The sequence below is a fragment of the Aptenodytes patagonicus genome, chromosome 2 (assembly GCF_965638725.1).
Source record: "Aptenodytes patagonicus chromosome 2, bAptPat1.pri.cur, whole genome shotgun sequence".
Lineage (NCBI taxonomy): Eukaryota > Metazoa > Chordata > Aves > Sphenisciformes > Spheniscidae > Aptenodytes > Aptenodytes patagonicus.
In genome coordinates, this window is record NC_134950.1 from 46732834 (window position 1) to 46745984 (window position 13151).

Consider the following 13151-nt stretch of genomic DNA (forward strand, 5'->3'; position numbering starts at 1 on the left):
AGAAAGTGAACACCCCACCCCCCCCCCCGGCTTCTTCCCCAGCCTTATGCCCAGATGTCAAAGAAAAGAAAGATGGATTTCAGGCAAGCTTCCATCAGGAATGTTTTTCTTAGGTATAGACATGCCAATCTTCTACATTCGTAAAATATACATGTTTTGAGGGAAAAAAATATCCGCTCTTTGACTGATAGAAGAATATAATTTGCAAAGGTTTGAATGGTTATGTTTAACCATTGAGTTGGACTGCTTCTGCGGACAGGAGGTATGTTCTGATATGTGTTATATGTCTATCAATACAGAGTTATTTTTGGACTTGTCCAAGAACAGAAGTACACACTATGCAATTAAGTGTTATCTCAAATTTCTTCAACTTCATTAAGAAGCTTTGGGATTGTACTGCAAACCATTAGTCTTATTTTCATTATCATGTCATGTATTCAAAATATTAATGTATTCATAGAAGTAAAGGAAATACTGTAAAGGTTCTGAAAGAAATAAGTGTATACGTGTGCATCTCTCACAGTTCTGCCTAGCTCGTTATGTGATTTTTATTTTGTTCAGTTGGTGGGGATGGGTATTCTTTGGCAGACTAATGTGTTCACTGTTTTAACATGGACACAAGCATAAAAGCTAGAAAATTCATTGTTGGGAGCAAAACTCCTGACTCTACCACTCAGCAGTGTTTCTTCTTCTTAAAATTATCTTGTATCAGTCCATAGTTTTATGAAGCATATATGCTATAGAGGATGAACTAAGATTAGAGTAGGTATTAAACGTAAATTTGTGTACTTCTGTAATTTTCTAATTTACCTTTAATATTAAGGAAGGGTGAACTCTATCTAATTTCAATAACATGTGAAAGCTAGTGAATTCTTACCCTACTTTGAGGAAACCGGGGTCAGTTAGAAATATAGTGAAAAAAGCAGAAAAGAGGAAAGAGAAAATGTCAGGTGAAAGATAAATATGTTTGAACTAAATTCTACTTTTACCTATGTGAGCACATCTACATGGGGAAGTCAGTGTGCTAGGATATGTCATGTTCCAGTTCCTCCCTATTATATATTAAGACTGAGATAATTTGCCCCATACTGAATGTCAAGTAAGCTACATCACACAAAAGTACTTTTAGGGCTAACATATGGGAATGACATTTTGGAGAAGTAAGGGGGTGTGTGAAATTAGAGCACATTATCTTCCCTGCACTGAAACTCCCACGCATCCTGCTCCTGGTGGCCCTGTCCCCCATGAGCCCACTCATGCATTGACTCACCAACCAGCGGCACCTCATATACAAGATCCAGAGCTGTAAAAAGCCCTTACTTCTTAGGAGCCAAGGCCGGTAGCCTTACCTCTGTGCAAGGCTCTGCAACTAACAGGCCCCTCTAGGCACTGGGTTGTCTCCATGTGCAGCCTTGTGCTGTGTCTCTTCCATGTCCCATTGTAGCTGGGCTCTTGCCACATCACCCAAGGCACATGGTGGCCTGACTCCCGTGGTGTTACCCAATGCACAGAGATTCGTAATTGGGTCAGGAAAATAGGGAGAGGTCTTTTAATTAGTCAACCTGCCACTCCTCTGTACCCAACGTTCAGTGCATTCCTCCTACATAGGCATTTCTCATGCAGCAGCTCGTGCCCTGCCATATCTGTGTCCTGGCTTGACTCACAGTCACCTCCCTACACAGGCTGTCCTTTAGTACTAAAAACAGACAGCACTAGAGAGGTGTGAGTTTGCTCTGACTGCTTTCTGAGCTGGCCCACAGACTAGCAGGCTTAATAACCATGTCCTGCGAACGTGATCCATCACACATAGCTCACGAACTCCTGGTCTGAGGCCAGGGCAGAGTGAGTACAGAGTACATGTGTGCATACGTCATGTAGACATAGCTAAAAGCACCCACAGGGAAAGGTGGTGGGGAGTCTCTAGCAAGATTTAAATTAACGCTTTAGCTTTCTGTTCAGTAACTGTATAGATAGGTAACTCATTACATAAGTTTAACTACTGAATAGGCGCACCGACTTTGCTAAAATTGGGAAAAGAGTATGGCCCATATCACAGTCTTCATATGTAAAGCACTCTCCTGAGAGTGTTCTGCTCTTTCAAAATACATGCTTGCTGCAAAGAGAAAGGGAATAAACCTTTTTTTTCTCTATTGAGCAATGACAGGAAAAGAAGCAGGGGCTTACACTGCAGCAAGAGATAACTCTAATGGTGAAATCGTTGAGTAATGGAGTAGACTGCCCAGGGAGCTGTAGTGTCTCCTTCACTGTTGTTTTTTTTTTTTTTTTTAACAGGACATAACACAGCTGTCTGTCAGGGATGATTTATATATAGCTTATCCTGCTTTGGAGCAGGGGATAGGCTAACTGACCTTCTCGGACCCCTTCCAGACCTGTTTTCTGTGATTCCCCATGCTAAGATGCTTCTGTAGGTGTGAAGCATGCTTTCACATACCGTATTTCCTTTGTATTCTAGGGGCACAACCCTTAACTCTTATAATTTATCTTTTTCCTGAAACCAATTCCGTTTCATTAAGTGTAATGACAGTTTAATGCACATTTCTTCATCCTATATATACCGTATTCTCATTCATCTGTAACTCTGCAGTACTGGAACATAGTCACCCTTAGCTTTCCTTTTAATTTGCAGTTCAAAGCTCTGCCAGAGTCCAGGGTCAAAATCTGCCCAAATCTGTCAAAACAGTAAAGGTGAAGGATAGAGCTGATCATCTAACAGAGATGATTGTTCACATGTTGTTAGTTGAAGTTGGAAATGAAAGCCAAGCTGAAACGTAAGAAAAAGCTGTGGCACAGCCAAATGGGAAAAAAGCAATCCACGAGGTGTTTTCTGCCATGATTGGACGATGCACTGCCACGTGGTGGAGTGCAGCAGCTTTGGCAATGGGGAAAGACGGCCCTGTTTTTCTCATCCACAACTGTGTAGGACTGAACCTGGTGATTCAGCAGATCATGTTAAATCGTTTGTCCCGACTGCACGGTGAGATAGGCAAAGGCAGACTGTGTCGAGCTAGTAATTTCTAATGTTGCCAAAGATATCTTGAAAGCAAAAAAAAATTCTGTATTAATACATAGTGCCATAGGCAACACCTCCAGCTCATTACATATCTCTGAGTTTTACCACCTTCAAAGATGGTCAGAGTTTTTTTAGTGGTAATTATCAGTTTCTGTTGACTGTTTAATAATCCTGTCTCAGCTTTTCTCTGTTGTTCACAACTTAGCTTGTGTTAGACATTTAATACACTCTCTTTTATGTTATGCGGTTCACTCTCAGAACATCTCATGCAATCAAAACCAGTAAGTATCAGATTTTGCATGCTATTCAGGTGCTGTTTTGTAAACAGGATATCCTGGCAGATTCTTGTGTGCTATTGAAATAGTTCTACCATGTTGACAAATTAATTGATGACACCATAATAGAGTGTTTTCTGCACAAAATCTCTTGTCACTGCCATGCACATAAATTATCTTTGTATACTTTCTATTAAGAGATATAACCAAGTAAGCTATCCTTCACCATAAGCCAGTACCAACTGTTTTCTTGTAAAGCATGCAGATGATCTGTGAGCTATTTGTAGAAGCACAATTCTAGGAATATTATGTTAAGTGTAACTGTGACCCATTAACACTATTTATGAAACATCTAGTGTAGATCTCCATAATATTTATGTCAAAATTAAAATAGGTGTATGTGCATGTGCATACGTATGCTTAGAATTTAGGAAAGTCTTTTATCATCATTTTCTTCTTGAAAATACAGGAAAGGGGGCAGAGTGGCACTGATTGGTGTGTAATGACTCATAGCACTAGCTGAGTTATTAACTTCAGTCCCTACCGAAATACTATTGGTTTACCTTTTTCCCCATGATCTCATCTGATTGGAATGAGACCTTTTCATTATGGACCAAACATTTATTTGGTCAAACATTGGAACAGGCTGCCCAGGGAAGTGGTTGAGTCACCATCCCTGGAAGTATTTAAAAGATGTGTAGATGCAACACTTAGGGCCATGGTTTAGTGGGCATGGTGGTGTTGGGTTGACGGTTGGACTCGATGATCTTAGAGGTCTTTTCCAACCTTAATGATTCTATGATTCTATGATTCTATGATTTTCTGGTCCTTGGAATACAGGGGAGCTGCTCAGGTTGGGAACAACCTTCCCCTATCACCTTTCTTCCACTGCAGACCAAAGAAAATTAGAGCCAGGGCTTGTTTGTTAGTGCTTGTTCTTGCTCCTTCTGCTGCCTAAGTTTGTGTCAGGTCCTTAGTTCTTGTTCCTAATGGCACATAACACTTGATGTCAAGTGGGAGAAAAGAGAGATCCTATTTCATATGCATGACCTGTTAAAGAGGTCATGTCATTTAAGGTCAGCTGGCACCTGCAAGTAGAGCTATAGTGAGATCACAGGCTGCATTTGTACTTATAAATAAAATAGAACAGGGTCTGTTTCCTGGGAAGGGGCATGGCATGTTTTATAACCTAGTATCTTCTTCCCAGAGCAGGTTGCCTCATTTACACTGACCTGTGGATAGAAACCCGCGTCTGCGCCAGCCCCAACACCACACCCAGGAGTTGTGTGGGAGAGACAGGTTGCCCTGGACTGACACCATGCCAGGAAGCATGCTAACAATTAAATTAAGTTTTTTATTTAATTCAACAACATGCTATAATTATGTGGCAATTCTTGAGCTAATTTCCTTGCCCCATGTCATTAACTTGGGTAGCTGTAGACTCGGTTTCTGCATAAGACACAAGTGCTAGAAGGGACACAAAATTTTGGATTGACAGCATGTAAAGAAGGGGCTATATCCCTCAAACATAGCAACAGCAGCAACCCTGCTGCTACCATTTTCCCTCATGGGAAGTGCTCCCTCTGGATCCATATCAACACCGTGGTAGGATGTACACCTAAGGGACAGAACCAAGCCTGACAGGGTTTAGAGGTGTACAGGAATTTCAAACCGACAGCATAAAAAAACACCACAAACTTTTTCAATCTGCAAGATCTGGTATGAGCTATATCTCTCCATTTACTTGTCCTTGTGCAAACGCAAAGGAAGACACAGGCATGCTCCAAGGACCCAACAATTTACAACCAGACAATTTACTTAAAAGTTGCTGTGAATGAGTGTCTGATCTTCAGGCAGGTACCTCAGTTCATTTTCTCAACTGGACGTTGTCCGAAGTGTATGGTACCTGAATTTCAGCTAATACTTTCTGCTTTCTTTTATGGTATTTTAACAAAATGAAATATTGCTGAGTATTTTTATTGCTATAAGAGCTCTTGGATAATAAACCAATTAATAAAGATTTGTAATTGATTTACTAGTTTAAAATAGGAAATCTATATGTTTGGTTGCATACAAATGGCTTCATATTATCTACTTTGTATATCTACTTGAACAGCTAAAGGTTTTGATCCCCTAATACACCAACGTGGGGAATCTGAGGCTGTGGGTCTTATAAAACGCAAGTTGCTGCCCTCCAAAGTACCAAGCCACACATATTTTAAAATTTAATGCCACATAAAGGCTTTCCCGCATGGCACAGTTCTTCCCTTTCTTGTCCTCACTGTGCCCCACCCAGAATTTTACCAAACGCTGCCCATCTCCCTTTCAGGCAGAGCTGGCGTAGCAGTGAGCCTCTATGGTGGCAGGGCCATCACCACCAGATGCATGCCAGTAAAGAGTTTGCCGGCCCTGGGGGTGTTCTTCACCGCCATCATCAATCACTGTAAGGTCGCTCTGTAATACTTCAGTTTGCTCCCTCTATTCGTACTGCTTAGTATAATTAAAAACAACAACAACAACAACAGCAATAATAATAATCTGTGCAATCTGCATTGTACTGCTGGTTCTGATCTTATGCTCTTGTCTCATGAGAAAGTGCAGCTGAAATTTGCCAAGAGTTTGCATTTGTTATTATTTACATACTGCCAGTAATGTTAAGATTTCCTGCACTTCAACATTTAAGAAAAAATACTGAACTATGTTCCCCTCTCATTTAATCACTTTGGCTCTCCAAAGTGTTTTTCCCTTTCAATTTCTATCAGACTTTTTGACAAAACCAAAATAAATGGGGTAAAAAAAAAAAAATTAAGCAATGGAATAATTTTTGTTATTTCAACCTGAGAGTTGTACTGTACTCATCAGTTTTGAAATTAGGGTTATTAGCCTCCAAAGCATACACATTCAACACAGCATGTGGCAATGTGGTTGCACTCTTCTTATTAGCATTAATGAAATGCTCATCACCAACCCCCTTATCTTCAAGCTGAATACCTTATGCTTTTGTGTGCTTTTGTGTTTTTATTTTGTTTCCCTGTAGTCACAGTACATGTTATAAACATCAGCAGAGCTTTGGAAATTGGCTGATTTACCTGCTCAGTTCTGAAAGGGCAGAGGTTCCTTGCCAGGGTTGAGTGGAGAAAATCCAGTCAGGAACAAAAGGGACAGAAAAAAATTCCAGGTCCCTGAGTATATGGGACAGTTATTTGTCCCTTATGCTCTTTCAAAAAAACCAAACAACATTCTAAATCACCTTGAAAAGATTAAGGGTGACAAAAAGCAGTTGTTCTTTTTATGATGAACCAGCCTCAACACAGAAAAAAGTTATGATAAGAGTGAGCCTCGGGAGAAGAAAAGCACCATGATACAGATATTAAGCTTGATGGCAGATGTAAGCTACAGTGAACTCTGTCCTAGGGTCATTCTGTTTGCGCGTATCACTTATATGCTGTATTAGTTTGCAATCGTTCTGGTATTTTAAAGACAGTTTGAGTTTTGATTATATTTAAGTTTTAAGTCTCTTTTTTTATTAAAAAAGAAAATGCAATACCAAGCAAAGACAGCAGCTAGTACTGACCCCTGCATGCTGAAATAGTAGAGCTTTCCATAGTGCTGCCTTGTGCAATATGAGACTGAAATTAAGAAATAACAAACAGAACTGTTAAAATGTTTATTTTTACAGCACAGCTGTCTATTGCAAAATGTTATTTGGTCAAAAACCAAAATGTTCATTTTGAGTATGTTTCTGGTGGGAAATTATTAGACTTATTCAAACTCAAAACAGTGTTTAGTATTGATTTTTCTCTACAGTTCCATCTGAAATCTTAAATTCCGTGCCATAGATGGGAATTCGGAGTTAGTGTCATTACAGCAGGCATTACCCGAATTAAGCATTTGGACATAACTAGGGAGACGAAAGCATTTTAGCATGATCATTTTGATGTTTCCAAATCAAAATTCTCTGGAAAATATATCTCCTGAGAGAAACTTAAAGTTTTATTATTTAGGGTGAAAACATTACAGAATGTCAGAATTTCCCACAGGGTAAAATTTGCATTTCCAGCCAGCTCGGCAGCCACTTGCTGTCCTCTGGAGTGCAAGTGCCCTGGAGCCCTCACCCTCCAGCAAGAAGTCTCGAGAGAGACAAGCGGCACTCAGTAGCTAACACTGAGGCGCTATCTGAGTAGCTAACACTACAACGCTATTTTAATTACAGATTTTAACGGAAGAAGAGACCGTACACCTCCACAATAGTGCAGCTTGCTTGAAAATACATATACAGAGTCAAAACTTTTTAAGTTATGAAGAGAAAGATTAAAGATAGTAGAAAAAAGCAGAAACCATTTCTTCCACTTATGACAGAACAGTTAAACGGCTTATGCTACACACATCTCTATAAACAAGGTACAATCCTTTCATTGGTATTTACAGCCAAGCTCTCCTTGAACTCATCTGACATTTGCTAAAGCAGAAAATCTTTTCCCTTATTTTAATTCAATATCTGTATTGATTCTGTATTATAGGCAATTCATCCTTTTTACACCACTATTCAACTTGCAAACAAGTTAAAAATTATTCCAAATCAGAAAATATCATCCAAGCTTAGGAAGAAACGAACAGAAGATTGATTCAAAGGCATAGATCAACCTATTGTTTCCTGCTTCCACCTCTGAATCGTAAGGACAATCTTCCATTTTCTCAGCTTTTGGTTCTCTTTCTGATTTTCAAGTGAAGGAAATGAAACATTGTTTGGTCTCACTTATTTAAATAATATCTGGACCTCCAAACTAGGAAATAGATTTTCACGCTTTTCTGGTTACCTAAGATGTGCTGATAACCTTAGACTCTAGTTCCATTTACATGCCGATATGGTGCATTTAGCAGAAGTTAGCAGTTGTGTCTTGGTCAGAATATCTTAGATAAAATGGCACTTCCAGTACTCAGCTCCTGAAACATGAAATAATAACAAACGTAAGGAGTTCACACACACACATTCCTCAACAACCACAGAAGTAAAATAAAAACAAGCACCGTTGCAGGTTGTGATGGGTCCCTGAAGAATCTGTATACTATTATACTTATGAATGTCATGGTTCAGGGTCTCTAGTTTCTCGGAGTGCTGCTGTAGTTTCTCCACCTTGGACAAGAGGACCTGTGCCGCCCATCACCACTCCAGGTGGAGTTTTGCGGCTTCCTCGCTGTAGTTTGGACCTCAGAGCACACTGCACCAAGCAGGACCCTTCAGTAAGCCTGATGGGCTTTGAAATCTTTCCTTTGGAAAGCAGCGGCATTTTGAAAGAAAGTATGATTTAATGTCAGAAGAAAGAAAGAAGTGCTGCAAAAGCAAAGGATTTTGCAATAGAGCAAGGAAGACTACATGGACGTCTGTTTTAACCAAGGCTTCGAAAGTCATTCCTTATTCAGTACCAGCGCCAGGGATGAAAATGGCGTTGTTGGTCTGTACACAGGCAATCTTGTTCTTACCTTCCTTCTATTTACAAGCTGCTGTGCTTACTTACCCCAGTTCTTTGTCTTTTCCTGTACCTCTAGAAAAATCTGTGGTTTATCAAATTGTCCCCAAAACAGTATGTTTTCTTAAGTATTCTTCTAGGCAAATGCAGTGTGTTTTGTTCTTGATTAGAGATGCACAGATCTATGTTACACTCTTAAAAAAAAATACAGGTGTATTTTTAAATGTTCATACTGCTACTGCTATGTTTTGGGACCGGTTTGTTTAGGTACCCTGGGCTGTGCAAAGATGATCTGTATGCAGCATGCTTAAAAGTAGAAAGCAGTGATTTATTGGCCAACGCACACAGAAGCTGGCTAGGATTTCACAAGCTGATAGGGTAGGCATTAGTGTGTTCTTCACCCCAATAAGATACTCAAAGAGACTTTGCTGGTGAGGAGGGGATCAGTCAGCAGGGGAAGAGGTGGCCTCCACAGCTCCCTGGAAGACAGCTGCTGACTGCTGCTGAGCTGCCGTCATCCACCAGTTCCGTCAATACCGACACACCACTGGCACTGACAGCTGGGCAAATCCTCATCACCCTCTTCTTTGCTTTAAGATTTTACACCCTGTCGGGCCAATATTTTTTCCTCTTGAATTATTGAGCTCCTCATGATACATGTCTCAAAAATTCTTATTTTAAAGACTTGACAGGCTTTGTCACAGCTTTGTCTCAACTTAGCAACTTTCTCAGCAGCCTGAGCCATGGCTCTGCAGCTAGGATGTATCAGAGGTGGGCCGTGGATGCTTGAAACATTGACAGCTGAAGTTCTCCCCCCCAGTTTGTTACAGAGAGGGCTACAGACAGAGGAGGTTATTTTAAGGAGAATCACCGTCACAGTACAAATCTAGATATCCCTGTCTTCATCTCTGCCTCTAGAAATAGTAAAAGGTGACTACTACTGATGCAAAACAAGGCACTAGCCATATTTTTGAACTGCATTTTTTGTGATATCAGCCAGGATCCTCTCTGAGACCTGTGTTATGATCGATGTATCAACCTCAAATCAGGCTCCACAGCCATTAGTTAACTCATAAGCGATAAAATTATATGTTTTGATTAAAAAGTGATAGCCATCATCATTTGGCTAATGGCAGAGTCTTCTAATTTCATTCCTGCAATAGAATAATGATGAGCAATTTACTGCTTTTGAATACACACAGTGATAGCATGGGCATATATTTATTGTACTCATTATCATCTAGGAAACCTAATCAACCCCTCTTATATGAGCAAATTACAAAAGTTTATAACGCCATTATTAAACAACATTGAAACAAATGGGTATGATGGATGTAGGGCATAAAGACATCCTCACCTGACCATATCTGGCCTCATGCCCAGAAAGCTGAGGACAGTGAGTGGTACCAAGGTGTCATTGTGGTCAAAACCTGTCATGCTAAGGAAATAACTGCTTCTTCTTTTCACGAATTTTCATACAGATCACCTGCCTTCTCTTATTGCTAAACCTGCACTGCCCTATGTACCTGTCATGCCGAGAAGCAGCAAGATGCTCAGCTACCTCCAGTAACGCTTTTAGGAAACCTCTACTGCTTTTTTCTGACTGCTTTTTGGGGGTTCTTGGGTAAAAGTCTTTTCTGTTACTGAAGGGAACTAGCCAAACACAAAATAAAGAGAATGAACAAGTGCTAAAATAGCTGCTTTGGGAAAAGTGGGACTTGGGCTTCCTGTGGTGGATGGTTCACACAAGGCATATTTGGGGCTTCCCTGGACAAAAGACGTGCTGAGAAAATGCTGACAGATTTCCACTTCACATACTATGTATCCATACCCCTGAAACACAGCTAGTTCTTCCAGTCTCCCACAGGAAAAAATAGCTTTAATTTAGAATGAATGATCAGGGGACAAGAGATGCAGCCTGAAAGAGGTATCCTATCAAACTGACAGAGAAAATGCATCACTGAGTAGAAGGTTAGAGGAATGTAAGGAACCTTATACTTCCTGTTCTGGTTTCTTCTATAACACGATCCTAAAAATTTAACCAAATTATATCTGCATTAAGTCAAATAACTTGTGTATGAAAATCTTCCCTCCTAAGTACAAACTAGGTAAGGTGTTCACCTGCGTATCCTTTTCTGCAGCTCAGATTTATTGTCAGATTTATTGACCACTGGCTCTTGAGAGGAACACTTTGGGGCCTTTGAATAGTATTTTAATTTTGAGAAAATGTAGGATTGCTTTCAAGTCATGAACTATTACTCATGCTACCCATTAGATACCAGTAAAGGCAAAAATGACTCTGTGTATCAGTGTTGAGTCATAGCCTTTGACATCAGGAAAGGCTGTCTGGTAAGTCTGCATCCTTAAGCACTGTCTTGGAATAAGATGCCTTGTTAAGGTGGCAACGTTTTGCATCATGTCTCCAGATCAGCCAATACTTTTGTGGTTCTAACTATGTGCAATATTTACAGTTTTGTCAAGAATTCAGAATGTTTCTTTTATATGAAGAAATGTCATACAAACACAAAAAAAAGTTTTTACTGAAATGAAGGTAGAAAGGAAATTATAATCTCCTCAGTCAAAAAAACAAGAGGGATGAGGTCTAGGAAATGCCATATACCCTTTGCTTTGTTTACATAGAGACTAAAGGACATGATATACCCTACTCAGTTTCTGTGCCAGTTTAATTTGAACTGAAGTATCATAAAAATATGCTGATAAATAGAAAATTTTGAAAGAATCTGGTCTGGCAAAATCTAATCTCCAAACAGTTTAACTCCAGTACCACTCTACTGATTCCATTGTTATCTCTGATTTACCCTTAACACAAAGCATAGGATAATTGATGTCTTCTCTTAAATGGGATGTTTTATTTTTAATAAAGAAAGGTTGCTTGCATTTTTTTTAATAAAGAAAGGATTACAACCAGATTTTTCCCCCATGCTATTCCACTGAAGTCAGCAGATAAAATAGGTAGAGTACAACCATCCTATACCTTTGTAAAACTGATTTTATTTTTAAAAAATGAAGCTAATAGCAGTCCTATTGTACCACTTTTATTTTAACAAATTATATTTTTTCTCCCTCATATTTTGTACATTGCTTGTCTTCTTAAATTGTATATTTTGATGTTAGATATATTTGTTTATATAACGGGTATCACAAAGCATCCCTCTACAGAGGGTCCTGTAGACTGCTTGGACATTGAGAAAAGCAACTAATGCAAATATGGAACAGAGCCACAGACAGTGCTAGATAATGTGGGAAAATTAGTGTTCAAATGTTCCTTCTCATTCCTGCTCATGTGCATCCATCCTGCTGTGTTTGTTTCTGTTCATCCCACTCTTGCCATTTCTCCTGAGATGCCACAAGCAGTCACACACACAGCAACTAGGAGGAACCATCAATAGCATTTTCCTCATCATCTAAACAGAATTTAGAGCTGGTTTTCAGATAAGAAAGGGTACTGGACCTGATGCACTACCATGATATTCACTATATTTTATATTCTAATTATCACGAGGCCTGGGACTTGTTTGATATGGAATAAAGACTGAGAAAAAAAAACACAGGAAAGTGTTGAGGGGGTTTTGTATTATTTTCAGGGTAGTATACCTTTATCTGTTAAGATTGGCTTCATGCCACCAGACCTGACTATTCATGGGCTATGTATTTAAATGGGAAGAAAGAGAACTCAGCATCAAAGTAACACTACCAAGCCACCAAAATTTTTGAATCTTTTTACAAGACTGCAGGAAAAAAGAACAGTGTACAAACATGCCTGTGAGGTTTAAATTACCACAGTGTAACCACAATATATGTAGCTACATATTTGTAATGATTGCTTTGGTACCATACCTATAAATCCTCACAAATCCATTTGTGCAGGGGCAAAGGCCATTTGTGAAGCAGAATGTTATACTATGTTACAGAAAATTCATGTTATATTGTCATAGAAGTTTCAGGTTTGTTCTCAGTTTTGCTTTTTTCCTTTAAATTGGGTTTAGATTGAAAACTACTGTGTTCTCCAGCTGTGAGAAATTGAACAGCACCTGAATGACTGCTTGGCTATACCAGCATAACCAAAAGCATAATTTGTTCACTGGCTATAATTTGCAAGTTTCAATTAACAGTCAAAATGCTAAACTTCAGTTAGGGCTCTGGCAAGATCTCACCTTTTTGAAGGATTAAGTGATAAGGACTTTCTTCAGAATCAATATGAGGCACAGAAAAACTTTATTTCCTGAAAAACTCTGTCTTGACTCTTCTGATCTCTAGCATGATTCACATCGTTACAGCAAAAGCTGGCTCTCTCACTGACGTGTCTGTGGGAAAAAGGATATCTAATCAAAATTCTACTGTTCAACAAAGTTTCTT